Source organism: Plectropomus leopardus, chromosome 4 (genome assembly GCF_026936395.1).
Source record: "Plectropomus leopardus strain MGB_pleo_1.0 chromosome 4, ASM2693639v1, whole genome shotgun sequence".
In the NCBI taxonomy this organism is placed as follows: domain Eukaryota; kingdom Metazoa; phylum Chordata; class Actinopteri; order Perciformes; family Serranidae; genus Plectropomus; species Plectropomus leopardus.
Genome location: NC_142179.1, coordinates 34926732 through 34941605, shown reverse-complemented (window position 1 = coordinate 34941605; position 14874 = coordinate 34926732). Strand labels below are relative to the sequence as shown.

Sequence of the window (14874 nt, the reverse complement as noted above, 5' to 3'; positions counted from 1 at the left end):
AATAAGGCTTAAAGTTACGTAATTTAAAACTTTGGCCACTTTGAGTGTCTACAGATAGTGTCCTCTGATTTTCAGTCAGCCACAGCTCCACCCTCTCATCCAAATATGGTCACTTTTTGCTCCAAATATACACGGCCGAAATGCCAAATAATACCAATTTTTTTCTGGTGAATTAGTTGGAGTTTTAGTTACCAATTTAGTGTCTTTGAGTATCCAGAAAAGAGCTGTACAAATACTGCTGTTCTGCTGTGTCCCTATATATATTTTTGCTGCTTTCAAGAAACTAATCTACAGCTACAATTGTAAACCAGTAGTTTGGACAATGATGTTTTACGGTCACATGTTTCAAATCATATACAAATGATACGCCTGGGCTATCACTGATTGTGTTACACAATGAGACAAACTGAATTGGCCTTCTGGACAAAGCCCTCCAGACACGTCACTCCATCTGAATCCTGTTGTGTAAAATGTTGACATGTAATTCATTATCTCACAATAAGAACTGTCAAAGGCAACCGTATCTTTTGGGCCACAAAGATTAGAAAAGGCTTTGACAGGCTTATTTGTCATGTGCTGGTTTGATATGTATCCAGTAGGCATGGTTTATGATTGTTTGTTCCATTGTATTTGCCTGCAGGCATGGGTAGAAATCCATCTAATAAATGCCGAGTCTAATCCCTGATGTGGGATCCACAAAGATGATGATGCAGACGTTGAGAGGTGTACTGCTGATTTTTTTTCTTCAACAATATGGAGACTGGGAGTACTTGAAGCCCCGCATGTTTACACAGTGATTTATTAGATAGATTTTTTCCCTTTTTTTTGTGCACCAGAATATATTGTCTGACTTTTTGACTTCAGCCCGACAGTATGTGGTGGCGAAACGTGTTTGATGGCATTTTAGGCAGTAAATTGTTTTATCATTGTCAGTTATGAGGCATTAGGAAATCTCCAAAGGGACTGGTTTCCATCTGTAAGCCTTAATATGGTAAACAAACTCATAATGAACACGGCTGTGAAGGCATCCAAAATTTAGGAGGAAAAATGATTTCCAAATTCTGTGTTTCTCCTGTTCTTCTATTGTTCTGTACTGGTGTATATATTTGTTCTCCTAGGCTTGGGCAGTACGTAATATTTCATACTGTCATACCTTCCGGAAATTTTACTTGGGTATACAGTATATGTCAGTATAAGTGTCCTTAATAAACAGAGAAATCAACTATACATCTCTTGAATTCAACTTTCGCTCGGTAATGGAAGACTGACGACGCTTAGTCTGATTGCCTCGTTAACACTTGGAAACCTGGAGAGACATCACTTTTCTCGTGCTGCTTTCTGACACCTTTCACAAGTATTTAAACCATTGAACTCCAGGAAATTGGTGCAGTTGCTTTCAAAAACATGGGGGGGAAAAGGCAAGGAGCAAATTGGTAAGAAATGTTCCACAAAGTGAAAAAAATGTATAGATTAAAAAAAAAAAATAGATTTATTGTTAATTATCATAACTACATATTTTAAAATATGTGACAGAAATGTAATAATTGTTTTTACACTTTTTCCATATAATTTACGTTTGTTATGTTTTACTAATTTACAGATAATTTTTCATGTACTTCTTTCTAATTTCTTGCTAATTGGGGTAATTTCTTCTTTTGTTGCCCATTATCTTCCTCGATTCCTCCTGTGTTTTTGAAAGAAATTAAGTCAATTTGCCCAAGTTTCAAAGGGTTAACTCATCATTAAACATACTTCATTCAAATTTGACAGAAACAAAATAAATAAATAGATAAATCTCTGCTAGTAATGTGATTCGTAAGTCCACGGTTACAATCAGCTCAGGTTTGGTCGAAATAAATCCTTAATATACCAAGTTAGATGTGCTGTTGCTGGCCGCTGCTTGTTTACAGTCCTGTTACTTATCCCTCCACAACTAGGTTTTGCAGTGTCTCTCAGCTTAGCTGCCTGTTCCACTGGTAGAGACCGGAGACTGACCTATTTATGATGCCATTGAAAAACATACCTTTCAAATCTCTAAATACCTTGATTTCTCATAATACCATGTTACCGCCCAAGTTTATCCTCACGTAATGGTTAAATTGATCATAGTTCTGATGAATGAACCACAGAAAGTCAGTTTATTCTGAGCAGGAAACACTGGCTGATGCTGACCACAGCTGCATGGAAAAGTTGTCTGTGGGTAATTGTTTGGCCAACGTTATCCATCACCTACAATCACCCATTGATGTTTCTCTACGTGCACCCTGTTGCTACAACATCACTGCTGCTGCTGGTTATTTTAAGGAGCATAAAGTAATATATGTGTCCCTGGAGGTTCATTTTCTGTTAGGGGGAAAGTAAAAATCTCACTGATGCCTCTTTAGGTTTAAGGATGGTGTGAAAATACTATAGAAAGTGGAAAAAGAGGCCATTCATTTTATGTTGTGACCCAAGTTTGTGCTTTTCATTTTCTGTGCATTGATCTCTCTGCCTTGAGGCAAAAGGTTGAAGGCTGAAGTTGTGATTGAGGTTGGGGCTGGGAATTTTGGAGGTGTACTGCTACAAGCCAAGTAAACTTCACATTCACACCGCGAGCGACTTGGTTGATGGGCCGCTCTTCTCTGACAGACTTGAAGGCAGTGTAAGGGGCTCTGACCCCCTCCCCCCAAAAAATTGACAGGATAAAAAAGAAAAAGTACTGTGTTTCATAATGCTACAAGCGCTAATTAGATATCTGTAATGGGAAATAAACATTGCAAAATCAATACATTTGCTTTTAAGCTCACCATCAGCCCCAACAATGCATGCAAGCGTCCTGCGATCATTGTTTTGGGAGATGCTTATTCCTGTAGCCTTTCAAATAGCATTGAATGGCTGTAATCAACTTCTCATTGATTTTGCGCTCACAGCCAACAGCTATTGGTTGTGGAACAGAATTACATTGGTGTGGAATCAAGGAAGCATGGCGATCTGAGTGGCTGCTGACATCCAATGACTGTGAAAAGTTAAGGAGCTTGTTGACCCTCTACACATTGGCTGAGTTCCCCTGATCACTCCATTATTGTGGCTCAGTGTAAATGTGATTAGTGTTGAGAGCTGGTGGGGTGGAGGGAGGTTCTCAAGTGGAGCTATCTTTAGGTGTTGTGGGCCTGATTCAATGTAACATCTGAGATTGGAGCCTCCAACCTGGTAACCCCAACATCCACTCTCCTTTCCTTAAGGTCTTAGCATGCTTTTTTGGTGCAGGAAGTGACCATTTTTAGATGAGAGTGTGGAGCTTATGAGGAGCAAGAGATCGAGAAACAGAGACTAAAACTGGCTTTTTTTGTACCGGGCTGTATGTCTTTCTGCTTTAAAGTTGGACATTTTAACATGGGGGTCTATAGAGAACCCCCATAATAAAAAACACGTAAATTAGTTAGCAATTCAGCACCTCCAGTTCCCTCGTCTCAAAGTCACTGGCTTTTTTGAATAGAATTTTGGTTAGAAGCTTGAAATGAGGTCTGTGGTTAACACAAGCTTTTAAGAGACTTTCAAGTTTTGTTCTTTGACATATTGTATGTCAGTAAATACTCAACTTGCGAACTTTGTAGCTTTAATGTGTCTTTAAAGAGGCGGTTGCTAGCAAGTGGCTAAAGGGGACTACAGAATGTCACTACGCCCAGTTGTGCCAAACACAGCTTTACAGGCTCGTAGTGGTGGTGACTTGAATGTGATGTAGTTTGTTCATAGCCTAACAATAGCTTTGTACCACTGGCTTTTAGGCTTCAGAAGTCCTGAAAGTGGTGTTCTTTGTAAAGATTATCTTTCTGAACAAAACAAGTGTCAGAAACATTGTTTGCCTCTGAGCATTTTTTCTGAAATGATCCAAAATCAAATGGAAAAATCCCATTGGCTTTTTGACTAAGGAGCCAGCGATGCTAACTTCAGCATCTGCATATAGAAAAACATCATCTCTGGGGCACTCCATGGGGAATTACTCATGTTTGGAGCCAGCCTCAAGTGGCCTTTAGAGGAACAGCAGCTTTTGGCGTCACATTGGCTTCTTTTTTCAGTCTCAAGCTTTTTATGATTCATACTGTTGAGGGCAAAACAGTAGTGGTTTTGAAAATTAAAATGTTGTTGCCTTTTTTCAGCTACTCTGTCAGAATTTGTTGAAATCTAAGACAAGAGCCCACAGGAAATTAAATCAGCATTTTGTGTGTGTATAATGTATGCCAAGCTATATGCACAAAACTGATGAGGCAGTACATTGCTTTGCGTGTGCGTAAGGCACAACAGATTGTTGTACATCATGTGACCTATAAAAGCAAAAAAGTGTTTTCATTGCAGTTATGCAAAATATGGCTTTTTCTAATCATCTGAAATACCACCTCATGTGAGCGTCATTTTATATTTGCAATAAATGTAATTTTCTTTTCAAAACTGACGTGTTTCTGTTAGGCATATTTTATATTTGCAGTTTTTTAGTTTTTGCAGTTTGAGGGTTAATGGAAACCTGCAGTGTCTCATTCTCCTCATTGCATCATTATTCAGTGGAGATGTAAAAAGCCTCAGATTTAAAATTCTGACAGCATATTAAGTGTAACAAAAATTAACATAATGCTAATTACAGAAGTTTTTTTATTTTTGTAAGAACTCATAGGCCTAAAATATGGCGTAAACTCCCAGTCATTCATTCATACCCTCCGTAAAAGTAGCTCAGTGCTCATGCCTGGTAGTTTCAGTGTTTGTTTGTTTCATTTCTACAGCAATAAGTGGCTTAATGGATGCTCTCTTATCACAGGATACAATATTCTACCAAAATGCAAAACAAGTTATGTTAGAATTGACTCAGAGGGAGTCCAGTTTGAGAACACCTTAGAGTAAACTGATGTGAAGTATGTGTAAAGGGTCAGTTGGAGCTACATATTTGAGAGTCTGAGAGATGGTTACATGGCATTTAAATGCATTTACAGCGCTGGATGGCACTCCAATTACATGAAAAAGACAGAAGTCTTCCTGGGAGGCATAAAGATGCAGCCAAGAGAAGGTTTGACGGCATGTTGTGGTCCAACAGCACATCGTGCAACCTAGTTCATTTCAAGCATACTGAACCCTTAAGGGTTTTTACTACCTAGGTGCTCAATCTGAATGGCACCTGAGATACTTAAATCAGATTGTGTCTGTTGATAAATGTAGCTTACCAAAGGTCCCGGCTATTTGTCTCTTTTTCAATTTGCTCTGTGTGTTTCCTTGATTTGAAAGTACAGATGGAGACCAGTAGTAGTGACCACAAAAACCATGTTGTGTTTGAATTGTTTGCGAAACGAAACTCACTACAGCGCCTGTGGGAGAACAGTCTTTGAACAAGATTGGCAATCTTTGATCTGTCCCGATGGAGCTGATAGGGAGGTCAGGGATTTATATATCTTAAACCCAAGTTGAGGACAGCAGAGAGAGAGAGAAAAGCAACTCTAAGAGAGGGACAGATCAATATTGGGGGTTTAATATGTCAATGATAAAAAAAAAACAAAAAAAACAAAACAAAAAACAAGCCACTCTTTTAACCACCAGGAGCATTGTATTTACGCTTGACCAACACACCTTTATATACAGCGCACATCTAAGTTCATACTATCATCAGAGTAAAAGGCACCAGAGGAGGTAAATCTGTCCATCCAGCCACCTCTCACTTTCCCTTTGAGGTCACTTTTATGAGTAAAACCTCACGTTCTGACCCGGCTCAGCTTCCTTCCCCCGGCTGAAAATTACCTGGGTGAGGGAGTGACTCCGGGCCAAATCTCAGGTGATGGATTCTCCATGAAAAAGGGGGGCAGATTGTGATAGATGGGCAGGTCCCAGAGCCATTTCTCAGCTGCCTCCGCCAGCTGGGCTACCCATGGAAGTGGCCTTTACAGGACACTGCAGCATGGTGCTTTTTATATTTGGAAAACAGAGAAGTTGTCAGGTTCATGCCAAAGTCAACATTTAAGTCACCTCTATGAGACAGTGAGGGCTGTAGAGAGGACAGATGTGTATCTGAAAACTCATAAAATGTCTGATATGGTTTCATTGATTTAAAAAAAAAAAAAGCAGATCCTGACCAAATGATTTTGAAATTTATTTAGTCAACCTTTCAAATTACTGTAAAACTGTAAAAAAAAAAAAAGGTGCATAAACCACTGAACTCAACAGGCTTGTATTTGGGGCAGGCATCTATATAGCACAGGCTTTTAATTCTTTTCACACAAAACTTTTGCTCTGCAAAGATGGGAAATATAATCAAATTATTTACTTAAACCTCTTTTTCAAATCTCTCTTGTTCACTAGGCAGGTATTCCTGTTATCTTTGGTGCTCATGTTTTCAGCAAAATTAACTAAATGATTGAATTGAGGAGAATCTTACAAAGCTAACCATGTGTGTGCCCTTTTTCTCCCCTGATGCTTTTGCGATCCTGGTGTAGAGAACAAAAAATATACCTGGTTAATATTGGGAAAAAATTGTGGTTTGGCTTTAAATAACTAGGTATGGAACGTTATTGACTTTATGTACTTTCATTATTACTGCAGCGAAGTATCTCCATAAAGTACTTTGCATAGTTATGTAAACTCTATACAGTTATGTAATTACTTTGACTTTTGCTGTATGTGACACAAACAGCACTCTCTTGGTTGAATGTCCATGTTTGTTTGACCCATCCACCTCCGCTTCTGCCCACCCTTGCAGATGTTCTCCCTTTTCACACTTAATTTCTATATCCTCCATGACAAAAGATCCTCATTGACTTTGCATTGGTATTGTTTTTGTGTCTCCAGCACCTATTTTTTAACACATTTTGTGAACACCGCTACGTAATGCGTTGTTCAGACTTTGTGTCCATTTCACATATTTCCATGAGACAGATCTGTTTTTTGTCATTACTAATTTAAGTAGGTGACTTAACAGGACAGATCAGTTAGTTTTTAAAATAAATCATTGCTTTGACCTATAGCCAAAAATCATCTGTGATTAGCAAATTAAGATCATTTGTTGCCCCTGATTTTCCTGACTCAGTTTCCGTCGTTGATACAGAGCTTTACAGAAAGAGGGTGTTATCCCCCCCTTCCTCTCCTTCTGATCCACCCCGCGCCTTGAGAGGTAGAAAAATAGGCTTGCCGTTTGAGCAGCTTATCTGCAGCAACATATGAGGAGAGCAGCCCAGTGAAGTTCCAGGAGAATGTCTTGTTTTAATTGCTTCTTTAAAGCCTGAGCAGCTGCACTGAGGGAGAGGGTACATCTGTAAAATAGCATGGAGGCTTCATAGTGTAGTGTGGAGGAACAGCGGGACTCTCTCCTTTAGGCTTACAAAGAGCTCATTCATAGGTGTTCATCAGTTGCTCCACGACACAGCAGCTCTGAGTGCAGCTTAAAGTTCGTGGGAAAAAAAATTAATAGGTTACATGAGAGGAAGAAACTTATAAGCTGTTCAAATAATGGCAGTCAGACACAAAAATACATTTAATAAGATAGTCCTTTAACTTAGCAGGGATGGTGTGAATACTCTTGATACTGACTGATTAAAAAGGGAACGTTCTCTGCTCCATAATATCAATTTTGCAATTTTTCAACTGTCACATTAAGAAATGCCTTTGCAAAACATTATACAACATTATAGACTGTAGAATATGTTAACAAAATGCATCAATTTATAAAGAAAAAAAAGTAGTAGTAAAAAGTTTCCCAGTATTATGCATTGTAAAAGGTGCAAAAGTCAGTGTTTTATAATAGAAATCAAAAAATAACCTTATGAATAATCATATATAAATAAATAAACAACAATAAAGAGATAAATATTTTAAAAAGTCTCGGGAAAAAATGTCAAAAGAAATGTAAAAAGTTGAAAATAAAAGTAATTTCATAATATTAAAAAAAATATATAGAAAAATAAATACAAATAATTGTGTAGTAGTAAATTCTAATGTAAAATGTATGGTAGAAAAAAGCAAATAGTTAATGTTTTTATTTTTGAAGATTATTTTGGGGGCTTTTTTTGTCTTTATTTTATAGGACAGCTTAAGCAGATCTGTATAAAATGAAACTGGATTTTGTTAAGGTTTTAGAAAAGGAAAAAAAGGGTTAATGTAACATGAAATCTCAGTTTTGTAAAGTGGAATTCTGCTCCGAAAGCTTTTACAGACATGATTTCCAGTTGGGCTCTAAACACTGCAGTGATGTCTTTTAACTCTGTAATGAAATGAAAGATGAGGGGATAAGTTCTCAGACTAAGAGAGCGCACACTGTAGTCGGGGAAGAGAAAGTCAGAATGTCTCTAGAGACGATGATTCCCTGGGGCTCCGTGTATCAGTGGCTGCTCTGCTTAAGTCAAACATGGCTTGAAGTCACTTTACACACACACACACACACACACACATACAGTACAGAAGATTATCTCAGCAAATACTGTGCACAGCTGCAGCTGTGTTGTATTTTTGTCGTCATCACTGCAAGTTAAGAATAATACTAGCTGTAGGTCTTTTTGGTATTTAACCTCTAAGAGGCAGCTTACAGAAAAATTCAGTAATATGAGCAATGAGACAACAGTTTATGGGCTGGATATTTTTGAAAACCCTTTATGGAATTCACTGTTACTTAATGTTAAATCTGATTTTATTAATTATTAACCTAGACCTCAGGGAAAAATGTATCAGTCCATTCTCATTCCCAGGTTGTCAAATACCAATGCTTAGTCACGTCCCTCAGCGTGTCATATCAATGCCAAAGGCACACTATTGCGTCTTTATAAAGATGCACAAGGCTTGAACTTACTCCAGTGTAAACCCATTCATGGCAATATTTGACACTAAGAGCAACTGACGTGGAAAAAAAATGTAGAGTGGCAGGGATGTTGGATTGGTCAAACAAAACTGGATCCAGCCAGGAAAGTCTGTATTTGTTTGTAAGTAGCTTTATGTCACTTACATACCTACATCCTGTATAAAACAAAAAGTGAATGTTGTTTTATCATAATTTTATGCAATTTACGTATGATCTTTGCAAATCGATGTTTCTGACATGACATATTTACGTCATGTTGCATTACTTAACACTTGTTTTAACCCAAAACATGTTCATTTTGGTAAACCTGACCAAGGAGTTTTTCTGACTAACCCTGACCTTAGGTGTGTTTAAATTAACCCTAAAATTGTGCAAATTGCAAATATAAAATATGACTAATGGAAACACATCAATTTAAAGAAAAAATCCCATTATTCACAAAAAAGTTTTTAAGCTTCCATGAAGTGGTATTTCAAGAGCCATATTTTGCAAAACTGCAACAGAACCACTTTTTTTTTTTCACTTTTCTAGGTAACAGGATGCTATGGCTATGTGCTTGTCAGTAGGAACTGGCTCCCTCTGGCATGATGCAGCAGGAGCTACAAGAGGTCACATAACGATATAACCTCTATCGCGAGGCCACGTTGGCCAATCAGAAGCCTGAAATCATTACCAGAAATGCACAACAAAAACAACAACAATAGTTCATCACAGGGGAGACTGAAGTGAAGTCACACACACTCTGCAATAGACAGTGAAAATAGCATTTTGATAATTTTATTGGCCCTATACCACCTTTTATACAGTTTCGATGTCTCTATCTGTCACAGAGAGGCGGAAATACAAATACATCTGTGACACTCAAGCTTCCCTACTTCCTTTTCAAAATAAAAGTCCTCTGACAACATCTCTGTGTACAGAGGGGCATTTTACCGTGAAACATTTGCAGGACCATGTTTTTATTAATGCAGGAGCTGCATGACTTCATAAATTAGTAGAATTTGTGCTTATAGATGTGGAAATACAGAGCTCTCAGCAAGAGGGCAGCCATGTAGAAGTGTTACAGCAACGCTGTGTATGAACACCATGAGCGTGCAACACGTTGCAGCTCTGTGAGGTTGCCGTCATGCGCTGCTCAGGCATGCAGCATGTTGTAGGCGGAGATATCAACACACACTCGGGTGTCAAAAACAAAGGATGTGAGCCAAATAACCCTGTTTTTCCTGTCCACACAAAACAGAATTTCTGAATATCTCTACCCTGGCCGGGTAGAGATATTCCAAAATGTGTGTTTTCAGTGACCAAAAACTCTGTTTGCATGTGTACAAAAGGACAAAACGCACAGAAAAGCTACATTGCTAAGAATACGTGTCTACCTGTGGACTAGGCCTAATTTGTGGGTCATTCAGCAGAAGACGTAAGAACGTTAAAGTTTATTTTCTTTGCACATTTGTTATGATTTTTAAACGAAGATGACTGAACAGAAAATAGCATCATGCAAGTGCAGGTCCTAAACAACCTCCCTATCCTGGATTTAAAAGTGTTTGAGTGCCACATGACAATCAAATTCAGATACTTCAGAAGAAAACACTGAAGCACTGAAAAATGCAATTATTATTTTGTTAATGTTAGAAATATTTTAGGATAGTGAAGATAAAATATAGACACCTGTCATCGTACATTTTGTATTAAAGTGGCTTTGAAAAAAAAAATCCATATTTGTGGAACCCCAGAGGTCACAGGAAACAAACTTGCTGTAAGCCTCAAAGTATCACTTCTTGAATCGCCACCTTGACTTTATTTTTTCATGGAAGAGCCCTTCAGGGGGTTTTGATTTATTTTCTGGATGCAGTAGGAGAGAGGGGACAGGCAGCCGGAGAGAAACACAATAAGAGAGAAACACGTCGAATAAATGGGCAGAGGCAAAATACAAGGTGCGCCAGGAGTAATGTCTGAGTCCTCCGGTCTGGCTCGTTCAGCTTGACGTCAGAACGAGAGGCGAGATGGTTTTAGTGACACTGACAGAGAGTGCCGGCGAGTGTGTGCACCGTTTCGTTTTGGCTGCAATCACAAGGTGATGGAGTCCGCCGGTGCAAACGTGTCATTTTCCTTGTGTGGGTGTTCGTATGCCGGGTCCGCCTTTGTGTGGCAGTGCAGGCTTGTCGACTGATCAGATCGGAGCTGTCGGCTGTTGTTTAAAAAAGGCTGATAATTGGACAAGGTGTCAAGACCCCACCTCGGGTTGTGTTTCTGCTTTTATCCGTCGTTATTTATTATGCTCCCCTTTAGCATCTATCACATTGCCTTCAGAGTTGTTCTACTAAAGGCAGTGATATACAAGGCAAATGTTGTGAGGTTTATGAAGGGCAACACTATTCAAGGAGTTGTTGTTTTCTCCTGGGAACATGTTGCCAGGAAACAACAAGAGTACACATGAATACATTTTGGACCTTGTGGCTCTGTTTGCTGCCTGAAAGTGTTGTATTTACAACACCCCCAAAATGAAGTGGATAACCCCCTCCACACACACACACACGCACACACGCACACACATACACACACACACACACACACACACACACACACACACACACACACACACACACACACATTAATTATTTGTGTCATTGATCCATGGATGGAAATGTAATCACATTACTTAACTTTCTCACTTAAAAGTGTCAGTTGTTTTATTCATTTTAAGGACATCAGTGTGAAAAGGGCTCAAGTCTTTGATGTGTTGAGGGACAATAGAATTTCTGCAAAGGCTGACTGGAGCTCCTTGACTCGGAATAAAAGCAGCATAGTATAGCATATTTGCTGTTGCTATGCTTATCAATTTATTTTTATTTTTAAATTGACTCCAGTAGCAACTTGGGGAAACTGAGACGTGGACAGAAGGAGCCTGGAATCAAACCGCAAACCCTCAGATAAACAATCTACTTTACTTTCTCAAGCCACTGTCACTGAAAATAAAGCCATTTATGTGGGCTGCGCTAACAGCATAGTAGGACCCATACTGATGTTTATTGTAAGGTGGCGCCCTCTAGTCTGTATTACAGGAACAGAGAAGGAAGTGACGTTAAGCAGCATAAAAAGCGACAAAGTCTGTGTATTGCTGTCCTGTGATGGAGGTCCCCAGAGGGTGGGCGGTTTAAACAAGCAAAATACTTTTCCTCAAGAGACGAAAGTTTTCCATCTCAACCCAAGCCCGACAGGACCCAAAAGCCCAGTGGGTTGGGTCGGGATCAGGACGAAAAACTAATTGGCTGGGTCAGGTAGGGCTCAGGCCAAAACAAAACAATAAGCCCCTTGAAAATAATAAAATGTGAGCTCTTTCCCCTTAAATTGTATTTATTTAAAATGCATATCAACATATCAACACACGTTATAGGCCTTAGATATTATATGTTCATTGATTGATTGATTTCAGCATCAGACAGCAGCTCCCTCTGATCCTGCAGGTACAGAGAGAGAGAGAGAGAGCGAGAGAAAGAAGCCAGGCTCTGTGGGCTCTCTCCTTCCACATAGCGGGTGTGTCCCTGGCTTTAGAAGCTGACTGGTGCTTTTTGCAGGGTCAGGCTCAGTATTTTCTGTGATGATCAGGGACAGACTGGGTTTGGCCTCTCGTGGGTGGGTTTGGTTTGCCTTTTTTTGGCCCATTAAAAACAAACTGTTCATGGCTGTGAGTCAAAGTTGATGTCTTTTGATGAAATTGTAGCATAGTGTGCTTGTATGTGTAGCATTACATAACACCAGTTGCGTATGTGATGCCTGTCATGTGACATACATTTAAGTATGAGAGATGGTGCCTAAACAGCAGCTGCCCTGTTTCCTGACCTGCATGTCTTCAGGCTGCGGGAGGAAACAGGAGCTTCTGGATTGATGTGGAAAAAAACCTTGTACACTTGATCAATCTTCATTTTGACAAAGAATGAAATAAACTCAATGAGCCACAGTTGATCTTAGTTGGATATAAAGTTTTAACAACAACACAAATCAGATCTAAGAAGCTCTTGGCACAATACGTACATTGACAAGGACATACCAAAAACTTAAATAAACAGAACAATGATTCAACCTTTTAAAGTGTAGGTAACACGTCATTCAGCTAACACTGGAATCTAAACATCTACCAGGTGTGGAATTTGCAGTTTCTTAACCTTAAGAAACTCTGACGCCTCCTCTTATGCCTGCATGCACAGTGTGAAGGACTCTGAGGCCTCCGAAAAAATACCTTAACTAAAACCATAGATGAATTATACATTCATGCAATTAATTTATATTTTATTCATTTCTATTTTATATTCGCAGATTCAATATGCCCAGTTTGAGGGTTAATGGAAACCTACCTATTTTATTTTATTTTATTTTATGCAAGAGATGTGGAAACACATCACACAGAACAAGTGACCGTTTTATAGTGCAATACAAATTATGGCAAATATTTCCAACATTAAAAAACAATACAGCACAATACAAACAGATAAACTAGATAAACAAAAAACAAAATATGACGAAATATGCAAGAAAAAATTAAAATTAAAAGAGTTGCTCAATAAAATATCTCAATTAAAAAAAAACAAAAAAACAGACTTTTAAGAGAAAATTAACAGCTGTCTTATGTGTAGTATGGACTCTACATGAGAAAACAACCGCCCAGTCGGGGCAGAGAAAAAGGCCACAGAGCTAAAAAACAAAGTTTCTCTGGTGAAGGTCGTCCTGTTAAAGTTTGGTGGCGTTTAATTTAGTTATACAGGCTTTGTAGAAACAATCATGTCACTGCTGAGACAGGCATGAGGGAAACTAACTAAACCAAACACACACACACACACACACACACACACTTGCACAAAAAGAAATCTATCATTTGGGTTTTCAGTGAAATTTCAGGTGGCTGTCAGAGAGAATATCGTGCAATCGCTTGAAAAGGCCTGATTGATTTTGTTATTCAGTCTGAAACCGAGCAGAACCATTTTAGCATTCCACCCAAGTGATTCATGAATAATCTAATTTCTCTCCCAGCTAATCACGGGGTTGCCTCACACGACGAGTGAACCGCCCGTTCCCCCGGCACTCACCAGAGCCCTCCTCGTCCCACCTTTATTTTACCTCCACAGTGGACCGCTTCCTGCACTTTCAACATAATGTCTGAACCGAGATTGTGGAAGAAATATTACCGAGCACCAGGCCATCCATCATCGGGGCTGCCCAGGCTATGAAATACAGGCCGGGCCCTACCAACAATGAGTCCTATCTTGTATGTTAGACCTCATGCTTGTGTATTTATCACCTAAGCGGCTGCACAACGTGTGATTCATTGAACAGTCTCGCTGATACAACACGCTGACTACATCTCTGGGCAGTCGGCCCGCTTCTCTATCTATGATAATGCTCCACACCCCCTTATTCCCCAGTGCCCTCACAGAAGGCTGTGCATTCTGTGTGTGTTTTTGTTGCCCCCTCTCTCTCTCACACTGTTGTTATGCTTATGAAAGTGTGTTTATATCATTGATGTCTTTAGGGCGGCCACATAATAAGACCTGCTGCCTGAGGGATGTGTCAGCATGAACGGGAGAAAAGTTGCAGATGCCACAGAGGGATGTGAGAGGGGCTAGAAGTTACTTTCTGTAGGTGTGTATCCAATCGCAAAGGCTCGGTCTCAGAGGTGAGTGTGTGGGGACTTAAAGTCAGCACTTCTTCAACCAAAATTCATAGGCAGTTCTATATTTCTTCTATTTATGTACATCTATACTAATTTGGCAATTTGCATTATGTTAATAACAAAACAGTTGTTTGACATTTATTATAGCATTTCCTGATCTGCCGCTCCTGTAAGCACAATAACATCCTTCTAAAATGCATCTGGCCTTTACTAAAACAATTACAGGACTTATCTGTGCATGTGCATGTCAGTGCATGTGTGTATTCCACTACCAGGCTCATTGCTGCTGGTTTGCACTGCACTCATATGGAGGTAAATGCTGATATCGGGTTGGCGTCATTGCAGAAGCGTAGCGCCCACCCTTCTGTTTTCTGCTGATGAACCCTGACTTCCATTCAAAGTCGGAGGTCGG

General features: G+C 39.4%; 1 protein-coding gene across 3 annotated transcripts in view; it reads left to right on the top strand.

Moving 5' to 3' along the window:
* Nucleotides 1-14457, top strand: part of LOC148189818 (uncharacterized) — a 191403-nt gene extending 176946 nt beyond the window's left edge. For all 3 annotated transcript variants that reach the window (XR_015776340.1, XM_088076051.1, XM_088076050.1), the window contains one exon: nt 14322-14457. The gene's annotated coding sequence lies outside the window, so the exon portion shown is untranslated. The remainder of the gene's footprint in view (nt 1-14321) is intronic.
* Nucleotides 14458-14874: the final 417 nt, after the last annotated feature.